Source organism: Ambystoma mexicanum, chromosome 3q, assembly GCF_040938575.1.
Source record: "Ambystoma mexicanum isolate Mex_15411 chromosome 3q, UKY_AmexF1_1, whole genome shotgun sequence".
NCBI classification, from domain to species: Eukaryota; Metazoa; Chordata; class Amphibia; order Caudata; family Ambystomatidae; genus Ambystoma; species Ambystoma mexicanum.
Genome location: NC_090926.1, coordinates 172,854,463 through 172,867,304, shown reverse-complemented (window position 1 = coordinate 172,867,304; position 12,842 = coordinate 172,854,463). Strand labels below are relative to the sequence as shown.

Genomic DNA, 12,842 nt, shown 5'->3' with positions numbered 1-12,842 from the left:
AAACAGGAACTCTCTTCTTTCCTTCCGACAATGCTATGAATTTATTTCCACACTAACCCATCTCCTACATAAATCGTAAAAATATTGCACCAAAACCAGCACTGAATGTATCTTACCAACCTAAACCAAGTTCCTAGAAGCTCACTGTCTTCACAGCTGTGCTTCTCTCTAGGTTGGACTATTGCAACAGCCTCTTTATAAATCTGCCTGCTTCTACTCTCCACACTCGGCAACTCATCTAGAACAGGACTGCGAGACTTGTCCTTGGCCTCAAGCCCAGGGATCATATCTCTCCGGGACTGAAATCTCTGCACTAGCTCTCAGTGTCTGTGAGGATTAAGGTCAAAACCATCTGCATTATCCACAAGGCCTTCTGGGCCCTTGGGCCTCAATACCTTCAACTCTCACTTCCTACATATCTCCGTTCTTGAGCTCTTCGCTTATCTGCCTCCAACTCCCTCAGGGTCAGTCACTTCTCCAAGCAACCAGTTGGTTGTAGATCTCTTTCTTCGGCGGGGGCCTCCCTCTGGAATAGCCTGCCTGCCTCCCTGAAACTTGAGAACCATCTGGTAGGAAAAAGTTTAAAAAGGACATCCTGGTCTCCAACCCAGACCTCCCTATCGCTGACACCTACACTAGTGCCTGCTCCAAGGAAACTCTTACTGACATCCTCTTTTTTGTGCCTTCGCCTGACCTATGGACCCTTCATATGGTCTCTGTGCTCTCTCCTTTCTCCTCTTCTCCCATTAATGGTGGCACCCGTTGGGATGTCCTCTTGGCCCCCTTCCGCTCCTCTAAGGCCATCATTAATGTCTACGCTAATGGGACCGTCTTGGTCCAAGGCCCTCAGGCCAACCTTCACCTCTTTGATAGACGCTTCCCACGCCTCAACAACTTCCTTTCCTCTCCTGCTGTCCCCCCTCCTCTGTCCTCGGCTACCTTGCCTCTACCCTCCCTCCCTGCTCCCTCTCTTGCTCCTTCTTCACTTCCCTCTTCTACACCTCCGCAGGGCGTACCTCTGATCTGTACCCCTCCCCGGAAGTCCTTCAAGGATGGCAACCTTCTCCACATTGCCACTCTTAACTCTCACTCTCCCATCAAACATTCCTCTGATATCTGTCGCTTTCTTGAGGAACTGGACCTGGATGTCCTCGGTCGCACTGAGACATGGTTCACGGCCAGCTCTGTCACCAGCTTTGACACACTCCTACCTGACGGTTACAAGATCATCTCCGTGCCCAGGCCCAACCGTGCAGGGGGGGGTTTGGCCCTTATCTTCCCTGAGTGGATTCCTGCCACTGTCAGTCCTACGCAGACCTACTCCTCTTTTGAGTGTCTTGTCTGCCGGCTCTCTCTCTCTCCTAGCCATTCCCTTACAGTGGCTACTATCTATCGGCCACCTGCTCAACTTTCCTCCTTCCTCTCTGAGTGGGCTGACCTCTCCTCCTCACTCCTGGCCTCAACCACTCAACTCCTCTTCCTTGGTGACTTCAACATCCACCTGGATGCCTCCTGTCCCCCCTCTGGACTCTTTTGTGACCTCTGCGACTCTCTCTCACTCTCTATTCTCCCGTATGGGCCTACCCATTCTGCAGGGCACACTCTTGATGCTCTGATCTCTTCTGACCTTCCCCTCTCCGTCCCTCTCTCCACTCCTCTCTCCTGGAGTGATCACTTTCTCCTATCCTCCCACCTCACCCTCCCTACCCCTCAGGCAAAGCCACCCTCTTCACTGCCACCCACCTTCTCGGTCATCCGACCCATGAAGCGCGTGTCAGTTGAGGCTTTCGCTGCCACCTTCTCGCCCCCCCTCCCCCTTCGGCTGACACCCACCCTGACACAGCCCTCTCCACGCTCCACTCTGCTATATCTGATACTCTTGATATCCTTGCCCCTGTCATGAGAATCCGCCTGAAGCCCAAAGCCAAATGTAACTCCTGGTATGACTCGGATCTCGTCACCCTAAAACGCAAGTACAGGGTGGCAGAGCGGAATGGCGTGCTTCAAGTACATCCTCTGACAAACTGGCCTGCCACCTGCTCCAAAGGCAATACTGTCTCTCTGTTCTCACCAAGAAGAGAGCCCTTATCCAAGCCCGCCTCTCTGCTGCATCTAACAACTCGGCCAAACTCTTTAAAATCTGCAAGGAGCTTGCCAACCCAGCTGCAGTCTCTACCTCTCCTGTCCCCTCCCAGGCCCTCTGCACTGCACTGGCCTCTCACTTCATCTCTAAAACTCAGGACATCCTGTCCACACTCTCCTCCTATCACCTCTCTCCATCTCTTCCTGGATCCTCCTCTGGCCCTTCTGCAGCCACCCCTCCTGCCTCCTTCTCTGCCTTTCTCCTTTTTTCTGCTGATGAGGTTTCCAGACAAGTCCGATCTATGAAAGTCTCGTCTAAACAGGTTCACCCCTGCTCTTCCAAAACTATCAAGGACCACATCGACTCCCTGGCTCCTGCCCTGGCTGACTTTTGCAACCACTCCTTCGCCTCTGGAGTCTTCCCATCCCCCCTTAAGCACTCCCTTGTGCACCCTCTTCTTAAGAAACCTTCATCCGACCCCTCCTGCCCGGCTAACTATCGCCCAATCTCCATCACTCCCTTCCTGGGCAAGCTCCTGGAGAAACTGGCCATCTCCCAGCCTAAACTCCATGCTGAATCTGTTGGTAGTCTTCATGACCATCAATCTGGCTTCAGAGCTGCCAGAAGCACGGAAACTGCTCTCCTGAACATCCGTGAGGACCTGCTCTCGAACCTCGACTCCAACACTCCATGTGTTCTCATTCGGCTCAATCTCTCTTCTGCCTTTGACACTGTCAACCATGCCATCCTGCTCAACCGTCTCCGTGATAACCTGGGTATCACTGGTCAGGCTCTGGTGTGGCTGACCTCTTTCCTTTCCAATCGACCCTCCCAGGTCCAACTGGGGTCTTTCCTCTCTGACATCTTTTTCTCTACCTGTGGTGTCCCCCAGGGATCTAATCTCTCTCCCTGGCTTTTCAACCAGTATCTGGCACTCCTTGCCCACCGCATCGCCACTCTCTGCCCCAACTTTCAGAGCTATGCGGACGATACCCAGCTCATTTTCAGGCTACCCTCGTCCTCCTCCTCTCCTTCCCTCATCTCCGACTGTCTGTCTGCTATCCAGGAATGGTGTGCCGCCAATGACCTCTGCCTTAATGCCAGTAAGACTGAGATTCTACTCATCGGCACACCCACTCCCTCCTTCCCTGCAGCGCTCTGGCCATCCTCTCTTGGCCCGTCTCCTGCTCCTACTTGCAAGGCAAAAAACCTCGGGGTCATCTTCGACTCAACACTCTCCTTCTCTCCTCATATATCTGACGTCTCCAAGAAGTCACACTACCAGCTGCACCTCCTCAGAGGTATTCTTCCCATCCTCTCCTTCCCCCAGAAGCTCACGGTCTCCAGAGCCCTGGTTCTCTCGAAGCTAGACTACTGTAACAGCCTCTATCTTAATCTGCCTGCCTCCACTCTCCGCCCTCTGCAACTCATCCAGAACAGGACTGCGAGACTTGTCCTTGGCCTCAAGCCCAGGGACCATATCTCCCCAGGACTGAAATCTCTACACTGGCTCCCAGTGGCTGCGAGGATTAAGTTCAAAACCCTCTGCATTGTCCACAAGGCCTTCTGGGGCCTGGGGCCTAAATACCTTCAACTCTCTCTTCCTAAATATCTTCCTTCCCGAGCCCTTCGCTCATCTGTCTCCAACTCCCTCAGGGTCAGCCGTTTCTCGAAGCTACGAGCTGGGGGTAGATCTCTCTCTGCGGCAGGGGCCTCCCTCTGGAACAGTCTTCCTGCCTCCCTGAAACTTGAGGAGAACCATTGTCGGTTCCGGAAGCACCTCAAAACCTTCCTCTTTGCTTCTGCTTTCTCTCTCCCTCTCCCCTGCTAAATTCTTCACTGAAACTGCACTGAACCTGCACCTGGGCCACTCTCACCGACCTCGGTCCTTGGCCCAGCCACTCTCCACTTGCACTGCCTCCCTGGCAAACCCTGCACTGCGGGACTGTCTCTGCATCCCTACAGCGCCCCCCTCCCAGCACCTGTCTGCACTTACCTTGCACTTGCCACCAGCTGGCCCTATTTATTTATTTATTTATTTTTATTCTACTTACCCTGTTCAGCACTTCCTCCCCCTCCCCTTCCCCTGGCACTTTTTCCCTTCCCCCCTACCCCTGCACTTGCGCGATCTGAATGACACCTGGCCTAGTAGGATCGTTGTCTGTCTTCCCCTTGTTCCCCCTCCCTGCCTCGTCACGCTTTGAAACACTTGTGTATAGGCGCGTTACAAATGCCATATCATATCATATCATATCATATCTCCGGTTCTGGAAGCACCTCAAAACCTTTCTCTTTGCTTCAGCTTTTTCTCCTCCTCTCCACTGCTGACTTTCTGGCTGCAACTGATTCTGCACTGGTTACCTGGCCACCCTCTGATCTTGGGCCCAGGCCCCCTCCCCCCACAAGTCACACCCCTGCACTGCCTTTCTGGAAACCCCCACACTTGGGGACTGTTTTCTGTATCCCTAAAAGTCCCACAACCACCTGATGTCTGCACTTATCCTTGCCACTAGCGGGCCGTATTGTTACTTGTTGTTAATGATTATTTTCCCATGTACTGTACTTTCCCCTCCCCCTACCCATGCACAGGATCGTTCTCTCTGTCTCCCCTCTGTTTCCCTCCCTTTCTTTGTCGCGCCTTGAAACACTTGTGCATAGGTGCATTATAAATGTCATATCATACCATATCATACACACATTGTATGCATAAAAGCAGGATGCCTGCCACTTACCTTGCACACTTCACAGAATTGTTTTCTGCAGTAACCCATTTTCTACACAATTTGCAAAAATATCGCACAAAAGCAACACTGATTGTATTTTAGCAACTTGAAACAAGTACATACAGTGCATGCATACAAAAAGGATACCCGCCCTTTAACTTGCACACTTCAACCACAGCCTTATGCATTTCTCTGTACAAATAGACCTTCTGCCACAGTGTTTGCGCATACACCACAACCAGAAACCTTATTGAGCAATGCCTTATCCTCCACAGTCCCATTTCCATGCCTGCCATCCTGAAAAGGCCCGGATGAGGCATGTGTAATCCTGAAACTACAGCGAAATCCACAGATTTATCGTGCTAGGAACAGGAGGGGGGAAGCAATTTCAAACACGGTAGGGGATTGGGTCTTTACTGGTGGCTCAGAAAAGATTTTGTGTTTTTTTAACGTGCTTGCAAACAACCTTTTTTGTTTTTTCTCTTTATATGACTCTGTTTGCTTCTCGTCCTTACATTTTTAACGAATTCTGGTCAACGCTTCTTGTACAGTGTAAAAGAAAATAGCATTGCCAATGGCGGTCAAAGAAATGCCATTTGCATGGAAACAGTGCATAATTTGCGACTTCATGATCTCATAGTGGGTGGAGAACATCCCATCAGTGCAGATAAATTCACACATGCTTCTGTTTATAAGACACCTTCCGGGCTTTGGCTGAGGACAAATTATACCAGCATGATCCCATACTCCTCTTGGTGGTATGCATGAGGAAGCGACCTAGGCAGTGGGAAAAATCTGCATCACTGCATTCATCAACTTCTTCAGGTGATGTAGCAAACGTCCACACGACATGTAATCCAAATGTAGACTACCATCATTTTTTTATACACTTTATTACAAACATTTAAAAACAAGAAGAAAAAAAAAATAATTGACATTTAAAAAAGAGTCAATGAGGAGAATTCACAAATTCGTCAAAAGTGTCCGTCTACTCAGCATGGAGCATGCAGGTCCAGAACCTCTATTTAAATCAAATTGTCCCTTCATAAAAACACTCTTCATTACTTTAATTAACTGTCATAATCAATTAGCCAACCAATTGAGTATATAGTACTAGGTTAACATTAAACAGAAGAGGTCGTAGATAGTGTTGCCTCATCCTCCATTCCTAAGGCTTTAGGTCTTCTAACATAACACATTTCTAATATATTCTAAAAAATAGACCAAAGCAAATGCCAATCTGTTATTTGATCCTTCAAATAAGCCTGCCCACCAGTCTTCACAATCCCAAGTAGTCTTTTTTCAATTTTCTCTCCAAAAAACAGTAATCTTTTTCCACAAAGCACAGGGCAGAAAGCAACCAAATGTTTTAAGGTTTCGGCATCGTTTTTACATAACCTACACATTGCATCATCAGATGGTATTTTCTTTCTGTACCTTAAGATTTCTTTGGTTTCAAATTGATTTAACTTGAATCTTATAAACACATCACAAAGATTTTTACTTGGAAACTTTACCATATAACTCGACAATTTGTTATAAGGTTTCGCTTCAATCGGGACAAGTTCCATACATTTAGGTTGCAATCTCTGGTGGCAGGTTAGCATCCAGTCCCATTGCCACACTTGATTTTGACCTTTTTCGGATTCAGCCACAACATTTCTTCCGCAACGTTCAGTATCTCCAGCATAATTTTACAGTTTGCCAACCACAGCTTTTGTATCGATTGACCACAGCTTCGTGGATCTGGTTTCAGAATGCGGAATTGAGAAGCACAATTTGGGTCTGTTATTTTCCCAAACAAGGATAACGAATTCCATATTATTTTTGCTGTAATAGATGTTAAACCTAGCTCATATCTAATATAGGCTTTTGGGACTCCTATTCCTAAGCACAATATTTTTGTCCAAAAAATATGTTCACAGGTTTCCCACACCTTATAAGAACAACCAAATGAAGTCACTGCGCCATAGATGAAAGAGGGCACAACGTTCATCTTGTAGAAATTCATTACTGGTTCTAGACTGAATTTGCCATATTTCTTATTGATAAGTGAGCCTTGAGCTGTCAGTAGTGTAACTTTTGCCTTTACAACTCTCATCATAGGCTCATCATTAATTTTTGCGCTTATCGTCGCTCCAAGATATCCTATTTGTGTGGATTTTTTAAAACTGTTCGAAAGTATCTTCCATTGAAAATTCACTTTTTTTGTTGTTCTTTGGCCCTGTAAGTTCTTCAATTCAAGTATCTCAGTCTTAGTGCTGTTAATCACCAATCCATTCTCCATGATGTATGATTGTAGGGCCGTTAATTTACGTTGTAGGCCTATCTCCGTTGGGTCCAACAACACCATATCGCCCGCGTACATCATCCACTCTATTTTAGAGTTGTTAATTTTAGGTAGGCACGATCTAATATCTTCGAACGTGGTTCCTATGTCCGCAATGAAAAAGTTAAACAGGATTGCACCTAATGGGCACCCCTGTTTCACACCCCTTTCTGTTGTTATTGATCTTGATATTGATGTTTATAAGACACCTTCCGAGCTTTGGCTCAGGACAAATTGAACCACACCCTCCACACCTGATTGGATAATCCCCACAGTTCCAGTTCCATGTCCACCATGCTCAGAATGGCAGGAGTGGCATATGCACTTTCCCAGCTACAGCGAGGGCCATGCCCCAGTAAAGCAGGGACAGTCCATCTTCCCTTTCCACTATTGTTTTCGTAACACTCCCTCATTAGGTACTATTAAATAGTCACACAGGAATGCAGCAATCACATCCAAGACCTCTGCATCAAACATTATAATTTCTGTACAGCTCTTAATATGTACCGTTTCACACTCAGAGTACACGTCTCGTGTGATTTGAAAGCACCGCCAGTTAAAAGTTCTCCAAAAGAATCCACTCTTTCAGCATCCAGATTCACCCAGAGCGGCACCCATCACCACTAAGTAGAGGTAGCAATATTTATTCTCCTCCCAGCACTCCAGTTAGTGCAAAGAACCAATACTTCAAAGTGCAGTACAGTAGTCAGTAATCTGCGCAAAGCACACTACCCAAGCACATAAAATATCTATTTCAACGCTATCCACTTCTCTAGACACAGTATTTCAACAGCACTCAGTGGACACACTGCAGGAGTTTTCACTCCATAAACTCCAGCCATGGACTAAAAACTGTAGGATGTGCTAACAATCACCACACCCATGGAATCAATAATGTATGCAATTCTCACAAACCACACATAAAATGCAACAATGGCAAACCTACTTGCAAGCAGGCCACATAGTTGTCAGTGCAAGGGCTGCAGCCATGCATCCAAGATGCTAGGGTCTCCGCACACATCACACCATAGTACACCCTATGTTTAAATGCTCATGGCATGTGCAATGCACTCCCCATCTGCAATTGAGCCTGCCAACTTTCACTCTGGCCACATGTTTGCATGCATGGCTGCATGACCTTGCGTCGGGTGTGGTGAACGGTATGTGGGTGGCTGTGTACATTTTCCATATTTTAAATGTGTGATGCTGAAGACTTCCTTTCATGGCGCAATATCTTAAAACACTTCCTACAGCAAGGGTCTTATAAGGGGCAAACCATAGCAAACGCAAATGCTCACATGTGGCTCCCTAATGTGCAACACGTGCAATGACCTACACTATATGCTAATGTACGCATATCAGCTCACTTCGGGTGTTCTACCAAGTCTAAAATGTCCTCCACAACTATTCTTTAAAGGTCACCACCATCGCAGGGATGCAAAGTTAAACCTGCATGGCTGCATTATGTCGTGGTGGCTATCATCAAAGCCTAGACTCTTGGGTTCATGGCCTACAGCCTTTGGCCATGCATCCAAGAGTGTAGGCCTTGTCCACACCCACCACAACATAATAGAGCCATGAATTCGAGCATGTGCCCACGTACCACAATCCACAAACATAACATAGGAAGGGTGTTATAAAGGGCAAACCATAGCAAATGCAAATGGTCACATATGGTTCCCTAATGTGCAACACGTGCAATAACCTACACCATATGGTAATGTACGCATATCAGCTCACTTCTGCTGTTCTACCACATTTAAAATGTCCTCCACAACCATTCTTTAAAGGTCACCACCCTCAGAGAGATGCAGCCTTAAAACTACATGGCTGCATTATGTTGTGATGGCTGTGGCGAAGGCCTCGGCTCTTGGGTGCATGGCCTACAGCCTATGGCCTTTCGCCATGCACCAAACAGTGTAGGCCTTGCCCAAACCCAGCAAAACATAACAGAGCCATGCTGGCGAACATGTGGCCTGGTACCACAATCCACAAACGTACCATAGGCAGCGACACTTCTACCCAACCCCCGCATCATAATACAGCGATGCATGCACACATATAACAGATACCAGAATCCACGAGCATACCACAGTGTCCGGCACCCCTACCCACTTCTATTCACATAGCATTGTATTACTGCCAACCCAACCCCAAAATCTTGTCTATTAATCCACTCTATTAAGTGCACAAAATGAATACTTCATGGTGCAGTACAGTAGTCAGCACTCCGCGCAATGGACGTTACCCATGTTGATAAAATATGCAGTTCAACCCTATCCACTTCTATGCACACAGTACTTCAACACTGCACCCAGTGGACACACTGCAGGACTGTTCACTCCATCAGGTTCATCCATGGACTACACACTGTAGGATGTGCTAACTATCCCCACACCCATGGAACCAACAGCGTATGCAATGTTGACAAACCACATACACAAGGCAACAATGTGAAACCTACTTGTTCCCAGGGCACATAGTTGTCGGTGCAAGGCCTCCACCTATGCATCAAAGGTGCTACTGCCTTACCACACGCAACACACCATAGTACACTGTATGTTAAAATGTTCATGTCATGTGCAATGCACCCCCCTTCTGCCATTGATCTGCCATCAGTCACCACGGAAAGAGGTTGCCGCACCAGCTATCGTGCCGTAACGCAGGCTACCTGCATTCACCACACTAGGTAGTCGCCTGTGGAGGTACCTGTGAATTGGTGCAATTTGCATGGATACTGCAGGCACACCACCGTATTCTTCCACCAAATGAGATATATAAAATGACCCACTTGTCACAACCCCACCCTTTCCATTCCTCCTTCTCACCATCACATGGCGTAAAGTATGTTTTCCAGGCCCTTCCGGTGTCGCACTGTCCTCCGATTCACCATGGCAGTGTTTCCCAAAAATGTAGACGCACAGCACGCTTCCCTCCAGCCAACCACCAGCCGTGTCCAATGTTCGCCGACATCACAGCGTACTGCAAGCCAATGAGACTTTTGTCCGCGAAGCGAACAGGGAAATGGGTTCGCAGAAGCAGAGCCAGATATCACTAATTTTTTGAGATGTACATTTCAGTTCTTTGCATCAAAAGTACTTGTCGGATTTCCACCCAACACACAAAAGCATACTTTCGGAACCAAGACCCCGTTCCTGCCGCACATTTGATTAAAATCCATCCAGCTGTTGGACCTGTAGGCGTGCGCAAAGATTTTGCCCATTTGTCTATGGAAAAAAATAATGTTGGGATCCCCCTATAACTTTGCCCGGGCCAAGTTTGGTAAGGATTGGTCCAGGGGGAGCAAAGTTATAAGCCGCCCAAAAAGTGATCTTCCTATAGGTTTAGCAACTCAACCATAACTACATGCCAGCTACCGCAGGCTATGTAATATATATATATTATGGGTTTTCCCACATATACAGAGCTCCCAACATTGCTATCCTGCCTCACTAAATTGTATTTGAGGAACGTCACATATACATCGTGAATTCTTGAAATGTGAGTGACCCTTCCTCAGCCATACTGGCCTTTTTGAGGTAATTTGCATGTAGCAATGGACTATACGTAATATTAAATAAATGACCTCAGTACTCCTCATTTCAGACAACTCCGCAGTATGAAACGTCATGTACCCCTAATGAATGACTGACTCTTCCCCAGCCCTATAGGCTTTTCCGAGGTCCATGTCTGTTGTGAATTCCCTAAATTGTAATATTGTAAACCTAAATAATGCACAGTGTGTCGACCTCTGAATGAAGAAACGCAGACTTAGGCATGCCTCACATGTGACTGACTGTGCTGGTCTGGCATGCAATCTTGCAGTTCCCCACTTACACTTTACTAATTTGATGAACTTCAGAAGGCTGAAAGGCTTTGTTTTAAAGCAGATTCAAACCTTGGACCTGCTGGTTACAAATAGATCTCGGCAGTAGGTTCATTAATTTACAAGAAATATTCCAGAAGGGTTTAATTTGCTGCCCTACTAGTACCTGAGTAACATCACAGATGGACAGGACTCAATTTCTTCTGAAAATCCACTCACCTACCTTCACCCAACCCCTCTCTTTCCCCTAACTTTTGTCTCCCTTCCCGCTGCATTTAAAGCTATTTTGTGTATATTGTTTCCCACGAATAACCTAAACTTGCCTTAACTTCTCCTGGGGGCTGTGAGTCTTAAAGGAGATTGAAGCTGGAGGAACAATCTGCGGGAACTCACACACCTACTCAAATCTAACGAGGAGATTTGTGGAAGACCACAGATCACTTTTGAGAAGGTTCGGCCAACCAGGCTTACTCATTACACATAACTCATAACACATTACTCATAACACATGCCCTAGTACCTGTGCCTTCTTGCTTATGTTCAATCTGAGGTCTGGACTAAGAATGGGGTATGTGTGCCTTTTTCAAAAAAATAACCCGACACTGCGAATGCCCAACACTAGCGACATAGTGCCGACAATGTGCAAATGACCAGCCGTGCAAGTGTCGTAACAGTGTAAAAAGCAGACAATACATCTTGCAAACACCCAGCTGAATGAATGTCCAAAGGTTCAAATGCAGATCCTTTGATTTTCAAATAGCACTGCAAACCAGACATTACAATGAAAATCCTACAACATACAGATTATGGATCAAACCTTTAAAAAGAATATACTCACGGGTTAGAGTATTCGCAAAACTTCTTTAAGTGCCTTTTCCACGCTGTTCACCGAGCACAACACAGCAGTGGAGACCACCACGTCAACCGAGGCATCGTCCACCTCAGACAAATTCTCAGCAGGTGCCATCAAATTGGACTGGAAGTGCAGGTGGTCGTTTTCAGCCTGGCTCTTTCTCAAAAACTCCTTGAAATGGGGGTTTGCATCAGTGCAGGTGACTTTGGCTCCTCGTGGATAAAATGGAAAATTGCAGCCTGGTCCACACCCGAGCTCCAGCACTTTTAGCGGCCCCGAGGGACCTGCGAAATCGGGCAGGCGGGTAAAGAGCTCCTTCTTACAGGAATGCATCACTGCGTGGTAATCTACAGAGACCTTGGCATAGAAGTGTGGGAACAGCTGCATAGCCAGTGGCTCCCACAGTCCTAGAAAGCCCAGAAGGTGAGCTGGCAGGGCCAGCAGCCATAAAGAGAGGTGGGTGGCTACGTCACTGAAGAACCCCATCCCCAGAAACACGATTGTGGCTTTCTGTTTCTGAGCAGTTCAGCAGCTTTATAACTGACGGGAGGTCATGTGATTTGTAGTTGTTTAGCACCACCCAGTGGCCGCTCTGTGACCTTTGCTGTCTCTTTACTACATTTTACTTTCTCTGAGCTTCTTTTTGCACTTTATTTGGACCCACAATAACCAAGAGCTTTGTGTATCACCGCAGAGGTGTCAATGCAATTTTCTGTCTCTCTTGAATCATGACCAGCTTCGCGTTTTTAGTTTGGGCTAATAGGTGTTGCATGCATTTGCGACTGATTCAAGTACAGATAGGAAGGAATGGCGTGTGCTGACGGACACAGATAAATGCCATTTGAGGAGGGACACACAGTGTATAGGTGTTGTTTGGTTATGAGCCCAACCATTGCCTGCCTCGCGCCTTGAAACACTCGTGTATAGGCGCGTTATAAATGCCATATCATTTCATATCACAGCCATGCTAATCCCTATTGCCATTCCCATCCATTCTTGCCCCTCCCACTGTCCTAACCTACTCCTCT

At 47.1% G+C, this 12,842-nt stretch overlaps 1 pseudogene; it reads right to left on the bottom strand.

Moving 5' to 3' along the window:
• The window catches only part of LOC138582278 (thiol S-methyltransferase TMT1A-like), a 36,870-nt pseudogene extending 24,509 nt beyond the window's left edge, over positions 1-12,361 (bottom strand).
• Positions 12,362-12,842: the final 481 nt, after the last annotated feature.